The sequence below is a fragment of the Meriones unguiculatus genome, chromosome 1 (genome assembly GCF_030254825.1).
Source record: "Meriones unguiculatus strain TT.TT164.6M chromosome 1, Bangor_MerUng_6.1, whole genome shotgun sequence".
Lineage (NCBI taxonomy): Eukaryota > Metazoa > Chordata > Mammalia > Rodentia > Muridae > Meriones > Meriones unguiculatus.
The window spans coordinates 50,968,882-50,984,237 of record NC_083349.1 but is presented as its reverse complement, the minus strand read 5'-3'; positions in this window follow the sequence as shown (position 1 = coordinate 50,984,237).

Here is a 15,356-nt window from a genome sequence, read left to right as displayed (position 1 = left end):
TTAGCTTTCCATAAAATTTGGCTAAGTAGTAAGATCTTCCTTTTCCTGACCCTTTATTTGATAAATTTGTGGAAAGATCTGTTCCTGCAACCCTAGAAGACATAGTCCCAAAGGCATCTGCTGGATAATAGAGTAAAAGATAAATAATAGTTGTTTTTCTTTATTTGACAGTACTGATGGGATCATGTCTTGTAAACTCACTTATGACACCATCAATTCTCAAATAACTGTGCAATATGCACCTTACTCCTCCTAAAGCTCTAGACTGGGCCCTAGTACCAACGTGTATGTCCATCAGAGTAAGGTCTGCTTCTCATGCATATTCCTAATATTTGTGCATCAAGAAAAGGCATGAGTCCTCACTGCATTAGCTACAGCTAAGAATCCTTTGAGGTGGTTGATTTTTTTAATTGACTTTGTTTTATTTGAAAATGAAGGAATTAATCTAAAATGCTAAATATTGCTGTTTTCAGGTTTCAATAATCACAGTATATTTTTTAAATTTAATTATATATATATATTTATTTATTACAATTTATTCACTTTGTATCACCACTGCAGCCCCCTCCCTCATCTCCTCTCAGCCCCACCCACCCTCTTCCTTCTCCCCCTATGCCCTTTCCTTAGTACCCTGATAGGGGAGGACCTTGTCCCTTTCTATCTGTCCCTAGTCTATCAGGTCTCATCAAGGCTGGCTGTATCTTCTTCCTCTGTGGCCTGGCAAGGCTTCACCTCCCAAGGGAAGGTGATCAAAAAACCAGTCATTGAGTTCATATCAGAGACAACTCCTCTATCACTTACTAGGGAACTCATGTGGAAACTGAGTGGCCAATGGGCTTCCATTGAACAGAGGGTCCTTTCCACTTACACACAGTAATGAAGCTTGTGTGTGGATCTGAGCAAGGTCCTATGCATATATGCTATGATTGTGTAACTTGGTATTCTTGTGGGACTCCTAACAAATGGCAGTGGGGCTTGTCTCTGACTCTTTTGCCTGCTCTTGGTACCCTTTTAGTCTTGCTGGGTTGCCTCATTCAGCTTTGATATGAGGATTGGGGCCTAATCTTATTGTAACTTGTTAAGTATCCCTGGGAGGCCTGCTCTTTTCTGAAGGGAAATGGGGTATAGGGGAGGTGAGGGGAAAGGACTGGAAGGAGTGGAGGGAGGGAAAACTGTGGTCAGGATATGAAGAGAGCATTGGTGACGATGGAGAGACCTAGCTTCCTTTGTTTTTATATTTGGCCTGTGTTCTGGATTTGGAGCCCTCAGAGATGAAATATACTCTGAACTTTCTTTAAAGAAAATTAAAGCTCCATTTTCCACTGTGCAGGAGATGTATGCACCATAAAGCATAGGCACCTGGATAGCACTCAGTGATTTGTAGTCCTTTAGCAGGTCACCCTGCTCATTTACATAATTGTTTTCCCCTTTATTCCTAGACCAGCTAAGGACAAAAATAAAAGTAATTAATTATTTAATGTGTTCAGGTCCTATAACTCAGTTGGACTTAAGGGATCCTAGCAGCTTTCAAATGCCACAGTCCATGAAATAATGTGTTATGAATATAGGTTCCTGAAATATGTATAGTTTCTTGGCATTGATTTTCCATGACTTTCATAACTACCCTTCCTTTTCTGAATTGAACTGTCATGTATTATTCAGACGTTATTTGTATTTACCTTCATCTGTTGACAAAGAACATAAAAAAGAAGTTTTATGTGCATAAAATTGCTTTTAAATTGCTATACAAACAGTAAGGAATAATGGTCCCCTTTTGAAAGGATAAAACTGTTACATTTTAAAAAATCATCACATGGCCAAATTACAATGGCTTCATAGCCCTACTTTGATTAATGGGAGCCCCAAAAATGCTAAAAAAAAAATAACACACATTCAAAAGTTGCTCATCCTTTTTCTAGATCACCTTAATCTTATACACAGCATTTAGTGGGAGTCTGGTTTTACGATTTCTCCCTATGAAGAAAATTCGTGAATCTTGTCATGGGGTCTGAAGTAACCCCATATGACCTAAGAACCACCCATTCCAACGTCATCACCCTAGACTTTATTTTCTCAGTGTTTCCTAGTTCTCAATATGAGAAGTTGGACAGGAATACTTTCAGTATGAGATGTTGGACAATAAGACTCTAGGAGTCCCCAAACCAATACAGATCTTTGCCAATCCTTTTGGTTTTGGGGTGGCACCAAAGCTAAATGACAAGACACTGCTGCTGAAAACAACTATTTCCATGTTAGCTAGATTTCATGTTAGCTGGAAGACAATACAAGGCTCCTGATAGAGAAAAGACATCCATGGCCTTACCTTGCCAAAAACTCTACTAACCAATAACCAACCTGTCCAGCAAAATGAGCCCATTTTTGTATTCGTGGCATGAATGTACTGGAGACAGTCAACCATTCTTTTATTGGATCTTTTCCATGAGAAAATCAATACCTGTACCACAAACCTGGCCAAAAACACTTAACTGGGAAAGTCATAGCCCTAGATACTGCTGCTGTTTGGCTGCCTTTTAAAAATCTATGATTATACTCATAGGCCATTTCTGCTCTCCACCTTAATCAGAATGATGCCAGTTTAAGGTCAATGACAGGGAATACAGAGACTCATACCTGCTTATGGTGTAAGAATGTGTCATACTCCAACCAAGGACTATTCACGGAGATAACCTAGAACCCCTGCACAGATGTAGCCCATGGCAGTTCAGTGTCCAAGTGGGTTACATAGTAATGGGAAGTGGGACTGCCTCTGACATAATCTGATTGGCCTGGTTTTTGATCACCTCCCCCTGAGGGGGGAGCAGCCTTACCAGGCCACAGTAGAGGACAATGCAGCCACTTTTGATGTGAACTGATAGACTAAGATCAGAAAGGAGAGGAGAACCTCCCCTATCAGTGGACTTGGGGAGTGGTATGCATGCAGAAAGGGGAGGGAGGATGGGATCGGGAGGGGAGGAGGGAGGGGCTTATGGGGTGATACAAAATGAATAAAGTGTAATTAATAAAATAAAATTAAAAAAAGAAAGACAAAAAAATGTGACAGCTGAATCTCAGCACTAAACACGATATTCATAGAAGTTCCTGTAAGGCTGAATGAACATTGCATGAGATGGGATAGAATTACTGTAAGGCCTGGAAGAAAAGATGTAGGGCTATAAAATGACATCTTCAAGACATAAAATAACCAATGTCATAATAAATGCACAGCAGCTTTGTTTTCCTGTGCTGAGCCTGTACAGGACTGGCCCTGTCCACAGTCCACTATGGATTAGGAGAGGCTTCTAGGCTCCTAACATCCTCAGCAGTAACATTGGTTAGTGGTGGATACTGGAAAAGAGGGAGTTAATAGCTAATGTCTTTCAGTTGCTTGCCACTAGGTTTCAATAGGTAATTCCAGACCAATGGTTGCAATGACAGTCCTAGCTAAATTTAGTGGGTCAGAAAACAAAATGAAAATGAAAGAATGTGGGAAAAAGATATGAAGGAAGGAGTGTGTTGAGAATAAATTAACAATATCAAAAAAATCTAAAAAATTGGATTAGTGCTTTCAAAAATGAATGCCAGAGATCTCCCTCCCCCTTTTAACCATGTGAAGATATGAGAATATGGCTATCTAACCTGAAAAAGGACCCTCATCAGTACTGCACCCTACTAGTACCCTGATATCAAAATCTAGGCCCTAGAACTACAATTAATAAACTTCTATGGTTTAATAAACCATCCAATCTATCCTTAATTTTATAGAAATTTGAACAAATGCCCCATAATCCCCTGTACCATCAAACTTGACTATTAACAGAGCCAGTGTTTGAAGACCCAGTGAAGTACAACCACTCTGAACTTGTGACTAGAATGGTCATGCCATGCCCAGAAAATGTATGATTCTAAGATTTTCCTCACTCAGTTAAAAACATAAACATGAATATTTTATGTGTTATGTTACCTTAGCATAAAAATTCATGTTTAATTAATATGTAAGCATAATGTTCTTGACATATGATTTTGATAATTTATGTAAACTGACATTCAGAAAATTAATTACCATTAGTTATCTTTTACAACAAAAAATTCTGAATACATTTAGACTTTATTATAAGATAACAATTCCCCCACATCTATGACATTCAGCCTTTCATTAGGGTCTTCATGACCACATGGCATCTTCCAATGATAGCGATTATATTTCCAGTAACTATCAATGATTGATTAATAAATCCTCATGTAATTAGAACCATAAACATTTGTATAAAGTCAAATTCAGTGACATTTTTCTCTCAAAATGCCAAGACAAATATAGAGGATGTGTATATGTTAAATATCACTATGTCTCATTTAGAATAATGTAGCAAATGTGTAATAAAATGGAACATTCTCTTCCACGATACTTTTCTTTTAATATTTTTGAGATTCTTTCTTAATATCTTTAGTAGAAATAACTTCAATTTTTAAAAGTGATATATATTTTTTAAATCCTGATCATAGTGAAATCTATGGCTGCTTCTTAATTCTTTAAAAAATTGTTGCTGCACTAAATTTATTATTGTGTTGATCAGCTTTTCACAACTATGACAAAATCCTGAACAAATCAACTTAAGGGAGGAAATTTTTATTTTGCCTTATGATAGCAAAGGTTCTGTCTAAGATGGGTAGAGTCCCTGTGTGGGCCTGAGGTAGGGCAGGAGCCAACACAATGTAGCCTCAGAGCAGCCAAGACAGAGGCAGAAACACACAGAGGTCCCAGGCCAGGTCAAGGTCCTCCCGTGCACCCCAGTTCACCACAATGTTTCCAAGCACTGTGCAGAAAGGGTGGAGTGCAGGGGAATGCACGTTTGCTTCTTTATCACTCTGTTTCCATGTGTCAGGGGCAAAATATTTTTTTCTGATCACATATCAGTGACACAATGTCACATGGCTATGTCTACATGTAAATGGAAAGGGTAGGATGGGTGTTATTGGCAAAAGGAGACTATCAAATCCTTCCTAACAAATATGTTGCGCTGTGAAAGGCAGGTACCTATGTATCCCGTGCCCGATCTTCAGTAAAGGAGATAAGGTGTCAGCCAATTCACATCTTAAAGTTCAGAGTCTACTAAGACATACATGGCAGAAATATTTTATTAAAATAAGGATCCATTCTAGATTACTTTGGTGGTTTGAATGAGAAATGACTCACTTATGCTCATGGGTTGAACACTTAGTCCCCAGTTAGAATTACTGGTTAGGGAGGTTAGGAACATTTAGGTGGCAGAGTCCTGCTGGAGAAAGTATGTCACTGAGGTGGGCTTGGAGGGTTTATAGATTTGCCCCGTTCCCTGTCATGTCATGTCCTATGTATGATCAAAAAATGTGATCAACCAGACCCTGCTCCAGCTGCTGTGCCGGGACTTCCCTATGATGATAGATTCTGGACATCTGTAACAATAGCAAAGGAAACTCTTTTGTAAGTTGCTTTTGTTCATGGTGTTCCAGCATAGTAAGAGACAAGTAAATAACCCATTTATAATGCAAAATGTGTGTGCACTTTTAAATTAAAACATAAAATTCAAAGAAGTAGCATTTCTTTTTTTTCTTTTTTATGCTTATCTTTATTACAATTTATTTAATTTGTATTCCAGCTGTGGCTCCCTCCCTCATCTCCTCCAAATCCCACCCTCTCTCCCTCTTCTCCCCCCTATACCCATCCTCTTGTCCACTGATGGGGAGGTCCTCCTCCCCTTCTATCTGACCCTAGCCTATCAGGTCTCATCAGAACTGGTTGCATTGTCTTCCTCTGGAGCCTGGCAAGGCTACACCCCCACAGGGGGAGGTTATCAGAGACACTGCCACTGAGTTCATGCCAGAGAAAGCCCCTGTTCCCCTTACTAGGGACCACACTGGGAGATTGAGTCCATAGGTTACATCTGACCCAGGGTTTTAGGTCCTTTCCATGCATTGTCCTTGGTTGCCATATCATTCTCACCACCAAGGCTCAGGTTTTTTTGGTTGGTTGTTTGTTTGTTTTAGCTCTATTGATCCCCTTTGGAGCTCTTTCTTGTCTCCTCCAGGTCTTTGTATCTCCCCCCTTCTTTCCTAAAATTTCATACATTCTGCCCAATGTTTGGCAATGAGTTCTAGCCTCTGCTTCAAAACCTTGAACAGTAGAGTCTTTCAGAGGTCATCTATGGTAGGCTCCTGTCTACCAGAATAGGGCTCCTGTTCCCTATTCTCTCCTGCTTCCATGTCTATCAGGTTTGCCCTTCTGAATGAGGATTGAGCATCTTCCCTAAGGTCTTGTTATTTAGATTCTTTGGAAGTATAGATTTGAGTATGTCTATCCTATATTGTATGTCTAATAACCACCTATGAGTGAGTATATACCACGTGCGTCTTTCTGCTCTGGGTTACATCACTCAAGATGATTTTTCTGGTTCCCACCATTTGCCTGGAAATTTCATGATTTCCTTGTTTTTAATAGCTGAGGAATACCCCATTATGTAAATGCACTACAATTTCTGTATCTATTCCTCCGTTGAGGGACATCTAGGTTGTTTCCAGCTTTTGGCTATTACAAATAGAGCTACGAACATGATTAAGCCAATGTGCTTGTTCTATAGTTGAACATATTTTGGTAATATGCCTAGGAGTGGTATTGCTGGATCTTGAGGTAGCACTGTTCCTAATTTTCTGAGAAAATGCCAAATTAATTTCCAAAGTGATTGTACAAGTTTACATTCCCACCAGCAATGGAAAGGGTTCCCCTTTTTCTACATCTTCTCCAGCATGTGTTGTCACTTGAGTTCTGGATCTTGGCCATTCTGATGGGTGTAAGGTTGAAAACTAAGGTTGTTTTAATTTGTATCTCCTTGATGACTAAGGACATTGAATATTTCTTTAAGTGTTTCTCTGGCATTTGATATTCCTCTATTGAGAATTCTGTTTAGCTCTGTACCCCATTTTTTAACTTAATTACTTGATTTGTTGGTGTTTAACTTCTTAAATTCTTTATATATTCTGGATATTAGCCCTCTGTCAATATAGAGTTGGTGAAGATCCTTTCCCAGTCTGTAGGCTGTCGTATTGTTATGATGACAGTGGCCTTTGCTTTACAGAAGTTTTTCAATTTCATGAGGTCCAATTTATTGATTTTTGATCTTAGAGCTGGTGCTGTTGGTGTTCTGTTCAAGAAGTTGTCTCCTGTGCCAATGAGGTCAAGGATTTTTTCCACACCTTTTCTTCTAATACATTTAGTGTGTCTGGTTTTATATTGAGGTCTTTGATCCACTTAGACTTTAGTTTTGTGCTGGGTAATAAATATGGATCTATTTGCATTTTTCTAAGTGTAGACATTCAGTTAGACCAGCACCATTTGTTGAAGATGCTATTTTTTCCATTGTATTGTTTTGACTTCGTCAAAAATTATGTATCTGTAGGTAGATGGGTTTATTTCTGGGTCTTCTATTCAATTCCATTGATCGACCATTCTGTTTCTTTGCCAGTATCATGCACTTTTTATTCCTCTTGCTCTATAATACAGTTTGAGATCAGGGATTGAGATACCTCCAGAAGATCTTTTATGTACAGGACTGTTTTAGCAATTTTGGGTGTTTTGTTTTTCCATATGAAATTGAGAATTGTCTGTAAAGAATTGTGTTGGTATTTTGATGGGAATTGCATTGAATCTGTAGATTGCTTTTGGTATGATGGCCATTTTCACTGCATTAATCCTACTGATCATGAGCATGGGAGATCTTTCCATCTTCTGATATCTTCTTCAATTTTTTTCTTCAGAGACTTGAAGTTTTTTTTCTTTCACTTGCTTGGTAAGAGTCATACTAAGATACTTTATGTTATTTGTAGCTATTGTAAAGGGTATTGTTTTCCTAATTTCTTTCTCAGCCCTTTTGTCTTTTGTATACTGGAGGGCTCCTGATTTTTTTTTTTTTAGTTAATTTTGTATCCACCCACTTTGCTGAAGGCATTTTTCAGCTGAAGGTGTTCTCTGGTAGAATTTTTGGGGTTACTCATGTATACTATCATATCATCTGAGAATAGTGATACTTTGACCTCTTCCTTTCCAATTTATATTCCCTTGATCTCCTTTAGTTGCTTTATTGCTCTAGGTAGTACTTCTATGTTGAAGAGATACGGAGAGAGTGGGCAGCCTTGCCTTGTCCTGATTTCAGTGGGATTGATTTAAATATCTCTCCGTTTAGTTTCATTTGGCTACAGGCTTTCTGTATATTGCCTTTACTACACTTAAGTATGTGCCTTGAATCCCTAATCTCTCCAAGACTTTAAACATAAATGGGTATTGAATTTTGTCAAATGCTTTTCGGCATAAGGAGATGATCATGTTATTTTTTACCCCTTTGTTTATGTGCTGGATTACATTGATGGATTTCTGTATATTGAACCACCTCTGCATACCTGCGATGATGCCTACTTGGTCATCATGGATGATAACTTTTATGTGTTCTTGAATTTGGTTTGCAAGTATTTTTTTATTAAATTTTAATTTTTTATATTAATTATAGTTTATTCACTTTGCATCCCAGTTGTACCCCCTCCCTCATTCCCACCCTCCCTTATCTCCTCCTGTGGTTTGCAAGTATTTTATTGAGTATTTTTGCATTAATGTTCATAAGAAAGATAGGTCTAAAGTTCTCTTTTTTTTCTTGTGTCTTTCTGTGATTTAGGTATCAAGGTTACTGTGATCTCATAGAATAAGTTTGGCAATGTTCCTTCTGTTTCTATTTTGTGGAATAGTTTGAAAAGTATTGGTGTCAGGTCTTCCTTGAAGGTCTCGTAGAATTCTGAGCTGAAACCATCAAGCCTGGGATTTTTTTGGCAGAGAGAGACTTTTGATGACTGCTTCTATTTCCTTGGGGATAAAGGACTATTTAATCTATTTACCTGATTTTGGTTTAGCTTTGGAAAATTGAATCTATCAATAAAATTGTCCATTTCACTTTGATTTTCAAATTTTGTGGCATACAGGCTTTTGTAATAAGACCTCATGATTCTTTGAATTTCCTCAGTGTCTGTCATTATGTCCCCCTTTTCATTTCTGATTTTGCTGATTTGGATAGTTTCTCTCTGCCTTTTAGTTACTTTGGCTGAGGGTTTGTCTATCTTGTTGATTTTCTCAAAGAACCAGCTCTTGGTTTCATTGGTTCTTTGAATTTTTTTTTTTAATGCAGTTTATTCAGGAACCTTGAACAATCCTCGGACCCTGGGGAAAGCCAGCCCACAGCTTAAATAGCCTCTGGGTAGCCAACCCAGGCGTGCCACGGGGGCAATGCAGATAGGTCCACATACATGGAAGCAAGCCAGATCCTCAGCCTTAGCCAAATGTGGAATTGTTCGTGACAGAGAGCACTCACCATCGGGAAGGTGGAAGGCGGAAACCAGCTCCATCTTTAAGGCATAACATTCCGCAGCTCTCTACAGTTTCCCCTTTTTGTTTTAGACGCATCAGGCAAGAGTAGAGGTCTGATCTCTGATATTAGAAATAAATTGGGACTTTGTACAGATGTTCATTTAGGTGTCGTCCACCCAAAGAGCATCAGACCCATCCGATACCTTTTTCTCAGAGGCGGGACCTGGGGCATCAACCCGCATGCAATCAGACATGCTCTTTTCTGGGTCGAAAGCCGCTGCAGTGCTTAGCCTCGCATCCTGAGCGTATCATTTTAGCTTTTTATGGTATCCAACCATGCTTGGGGAGAATGTCCTGCTTCAATGGCTGTAAAGGCCTGAATGATCATGGCTGCATCACACTGTTGTGAGACTCTAATCTTGCATATACACCACAGGCAAACCAAGGAGACCAACACCAGAAGGCCTGCTAATGCTCCCATGCCCGCCCATTCCTTCAGATGATTCATGGCTGCAGCAATCCATGTTGATAATCCTGTGGCTAGTCCTGCGTCCACTCTGGTAGAATTTACTGTGACAATGGCCATTCTCAGCTGCTCCATCGTAGTATCGAATTCTCCAGTCCAATTACCTAAAATATAGCTCGACAATTGTTTAGACAGATTTGCAGCACAGAAAAATTCTCATGTTGTATGCTAGTGACACAAAGTCCAGCATACTTTCATTGACAGCCAGGTTGAGCGATTTGCCATAGGGTATCAATTTGCTCCTGCAAGAGGTCAATCCTCTGATTGACCACCATCAAGCTTCCTTTTAGTTGAGCATTAATTCCTTTATGTACAACTAAGGCATGAGCTACATTGGCTAAATGATTATTCAGGCTCTGAGCAGTCTGCCTAGTATGACTTATGGCTAATGCCCTGGTGGTAGCTCCAACAGCCGCCAATGAGATGGTAGTAACAATGGTGGCTGTAGTTCCAAGATCCCTTTTCTGTCTGAAGAGAGTCATAGCGTGAGGGGCATCAATGGGCACAGGCACCCAGCGAGGCATGCGAGTAACCAGGGCATACCTAAATTTACTAGCATTCCAGCATTGGGCAAAAAAGCAAGTATCATTACCACAATTACTTGGCTCTCTCTGGCTAATAATGAATAAAAATGGGGGATATAGACAAACAGGTGTGGGCTTATAGGAAATATTATGAGAAGCCTTAACCCCTCGTTGGAACATCCTGCGTCAGTTCTAGAACTAGCAGTGGTGGTGTCCGAGGTCTGAGTAGGTTCAGGAGACCATTGCCCCCAGGGGCGAGACGTGTTCCATGCCAGTTGACTAACTCCATGTTTTCCTCCACTTTTGAAAGTCATTTAAGGTTCTTAAATTATTTTTTTCCCTTTTTTTTAAATTTTTCATCAATTACACTTTATTCATTCTGCATCCCCCCATAAGCCCCTCCCTCCTTCCCTCCCAATCCCACCCTCCCTCCTCCCTCTTGAATTTTTTTCTTTGTTTCTAATTTATTGATTTCAGCCCTGAGTTTGATTATTTCCAACTGTGTACTTCTCTTGTGTGTGTCTTCTTCTTCTTCTTCTTCTTCTTCTTCTTCTTCTTCTTCTTCTTCTTCTTCTTCTTCTTCTTCTTTCTACCTAGGGCTTTCAGGTGTGCTGTTAAGTTGCTCATATGAGATATCTCAAACTTCTTTCTGAAGGCACTTAGAATTTTCCCCTTAGCACTGCTTTCATTGTGTCCCATGAGTTTGGATAAGTTGTGCCTTCATTTTCATTGAATTTTAGGAAGTCTCTAATTTCTTCTTTTATTTCTTCCCTGATCCATCTGTCATTGAGTTGAGAGTTGTTTAGTTTCCATACATGTGTAGGATTTTTGTTATTTCTGTAGTAGTTGAGGTCTAATTTTAGGTCGTGGTGGTCTGATAGCATGCAAGGGAATATTTCAATCTTCTTATATCTGTTGAGGCTTGCTTTGTGTCTGAATATATAGTCAATTTTGGAGAAGATTCTGTGGGGAGCTGAGAAGAAGGTATACACTTTTGAGTTTTGGTGAAAGGTTCTGTAGACATCTATTAGGTCCATTTAATTAGGACCTAATAATTTAATAATTTAATTTAGGACCTCTGTAAGTGTATTATTTCCCTATTTATATTCTGTATATGCTCTATCCATTGGTGAGAGTGGAGTGTTGAAGTCTCCCACTATTAAGGTGTTGGGACTGATGTGTGATTTGATCTTTAATAGTGTTTCACTTACAAATGCAGGTGCTCTTGTATTTGGGGCATAGATGTTCAGGATTGTGATATCCTCAAGGAGAATGTTTTCTTTGATGAGAATGTAGTGTCCCTCCTCACCTTTTTAATTAATTTTGGTTGAAAGCCTATTTTATTAGCTATTAGGATAGTTATTACAGCTTGTTTTCTAAATCTGTTTGCTTAAAACCCTTTTTCCAGCCCTTTACTCTGATGTAGTGTTCGTCGTCGCAAAGATATGTTTCTTGGATGCCGCAGAATGTTGGATCCTGTTTCCAGAACCATTCTGTTAGTCTGTGTCTTTTTATTGGAGAGTTGAGTCCATTGGTGGTGATAGATAATAGTTACCAATGAATTTTAGTTCCTTTTATTGTGGGGTTGATGGTGATAGTGAGTTTGTGTTTTTGTTTTCTTTTGATTTTTGTTGTGAGGTTATCTATGTCCTGTGTTTTCTTGGGTGTAATTGATTTTGTTAAATTAGAGTTATCCTTTTAGTATCTTTTGTATGGGTTGGTTGCTGTATATATATCATTTAAGTTTAGTTTTGTTATGGAATATTTTGCTTTCCCCATCTATGTTGATTGAAAATTTTGCTGGGTATAGTAGTCTGGTTTGACATCTGTGTTCTCTTAGAGTCTGCATGACACCTGCCCAGGCCCTTCTGACTTTCATAGTTTCTGTTGAGGAGTCTGGTGTGATTATGATAGGTCTACCTTTGTATGTTACTTGGCCTTTTTCTCCTGCTGCTTTTAATAATTTTTATTTGTTCTGTAGATTTAGTGTTTTGACTATTATGTGACATAAGGAGTTTCTTTTCTGGTCTAGTCTATTTGGGGATCTGTAAGCCTCTTGAATGCCTATGGACATCTTTTTCTTTAAGTTGGGGAAATTTTCTTCTATGATTTTCTTGAAAATATTTTATGGAACTTGAAGCCTGGGATAGTCTTTTTCATTTATTTCTATTATTCTTAGATTTCTTCTTTTCATGGTGTCCTTGATTTCTTGGATGTTTTATGTTTGTAACTTTCCCAATTTTGTTTCTTCTTTGAGAGATGTATCAAATCAATTTCTGCCATTGTCTCTTCAGTGCCTTTCTCTTCCATCTCTTATATTCTATTGGTTATGCTTACCTTTGTGGTTTCTGATCTTTTCTCTAAGTTCTCTAGCTCTAGGGTTTTTCTCTATTTGTTTTTTTCTTTATTGATTCTAATTCTGTTTTCATGTCTGTCACCATTTCTTTCATCTGTTTGAATGTGGATTCCTGTCTTTCTATGATGGCCTCTATTTTTTTGTTCATTTCCTCTCTATATGCCACTACTTGTGCCTCTATTCGTTTAGCTGTATTTGCCTGTATTTCTTTGAGAACTTTGTTCATTTCCTCTATATGTGCTTCTAATATCTAGATAAGCACAGATTTGAGATAATTTTCCTGTATTTCTGATGAATTTAGCATATCGATTGCTTTTTGGGGTTGCTGGTGAAGCCATCATGTCCTGATTTTTGTTGGATGTGTTCTTATGCCAACCTCTGGGCATCTGTTCCGCTTATCCATAACCTTCACTGTTTGTATCTAGAGTCTGTACTTCAGGCTGAGTCCGTCTGTCTCTGGTGTCGGGAGTATTCTTCAGGAAGATGAGAAAGGTCCAGCAGTTTTAGAGTGTATGTCGGTGTTATAGCTGTAGCTAAGGCAGGAATGTTGCAGGCTCAGGTGCACAAGTGTGGGCATGTATGTGCCTTGAAGGACAGGGTGTGAGAGTGTGTAAATGCCTGGGATGTGGAGCTTAAGTACAGGAGGGGGCGTGGGTGCTGGCGCTGTTTGTGGGTGCACTGAGCATACCCAGGAAACCTCAAAGTGGATGCTTTGGATTCAGCCATGCATTCACTCACCAGTTTTGGAGTTTCAGATCTTCTGCCCTTTAGAAACGGTGTGTACTGGTTGCTGCCATCTTAGATTCCTAGAAGTAGCATATTTCTGTCATCATTGTTGTTCAGAGAGAGAATCAGAGACAGCCAGAGAGAGACAAAATTATCACTATTCTATGTTAAGTAGAAATGTTTGAGTAATACTTAAAAAGACCTTACATCTTAGGACCCTTTGCCTCCTTTTGAGTATTTGTTTTGTCTTTGAAGTTTATGACAATATTAATAAATGAGAGTTTTCTCTCCCTTCTACATTTCTCCTATTGAACAAGTAACTGGTGTTAGAGTCCATTGTAGAAATTCAACACATTACTTCTATCTAGTGCATTACTAGGAGACACAGGAACACAGCCATTCACAGAGCTTCATTTTATAATGAAGATGTGTAATTGTTATAAAAAGAAATAATTGAAAAAAACAAAACTTCAGGGTCTTGCATATAAGTCATGTATAATCCTAGAATGATTTATAGTCTAGAGATGGAAAGCTAATGATAGGATAAATACAGTATGAAAGACTTGAAAAGGTCAGGATGCTGATCTAGAGGAGTAGTCTCTATGTAGGAGTGATGGGGAAACATCCATGGTGGAGGAGGCTACACAGCATAAAGATAAACAGAAGACCCTTTGTCTCCAGTTGAAGACAGCTTTGGAATTACAGCCTCCAGATTCAAAAGTAAATGTTGAGTTTTTGTTTCACAAGAAGTTTGCTGTGAAATTTGGAATGGATAGTTTTCATCTTGAAACCAAATTCCAAAGAAAGAAAAAACTATGCTTCGAAGTTTCCCTAATGTGTTATTACTATCACAGTGGAAAGTCTCTGCTGTAATTTGTAGGATAAAGGGGCAATCGGGCAGTGTAAAGTCAGTCCTACATGACTGTGAAGCCTTGAGATGCTCTCTGTGTCCAGAGAGTGGGTGATTTGTGCATCATTCCCCCTTTCCCCTTCTAGCTCCACTAAAATTACAGCAAGTCTTATAACAAACCCAAATACATGGGAGGTAGAGAAAGAATCTGATCAAAGGGAGCTTAACCCCTACTCCTGAGAGGAAGCTGACTTGCACTCAGCAGGTATTTCTAGCTTCTAAAACTTATGCATTTTTTTTTATTCACGATTGACTTGATAAGTAAGTCTACTAAGACCATTGCATGAAAAAGAGAAAGGAACACTTAATTCTAGCAGAGATCAAGTTACACTGAAGGATCAAAGCCATAACTTCCAGCCTCTGGCAGGAAATATTTCCGAGTAAGTTATGTACACATGAATTCTCAAAAGTTCGGCTACTATAAAACTTGCATCTAGCAGAACATGTATTATGCATAGAATATATGTGTTGAATGAAGGAATACAAAAATGACATAGTATTGTCTCTTAATACAAAACTGATACTATATATAATCTCTGTACATAATTTTACAGTCACATGCTTCTACATAAAAGAATTATATATTAAACCAAAATGGTAAGCCAATATGTTTTATAACTGAATTAAAGCTATTACAAGTGACAAGAGGAAGTGGCTAAAGAGAGGAAACACAATAGGAAAGGAGGTGCAGAGAGTTAAGAGGGTGGAGAACAGATCTGGGGAGATCAAGGCAAGAGGACAGAAGGACATAGAGAAAAGAGAAACTGAGGATAGGGACATCTCTATTACAAGCTGGAGACCTAAGGCAGGGTAGGCTACAAAGAGAAGAAGAGGGGGATTCAAGCAGAGACTCTTAGTAGCAGAGGACATAGAGACTTAAGAGGATACCTACTAACTAAACTAGTCTCTTAGCAGAGGGAGGGGAACATCAACCTACC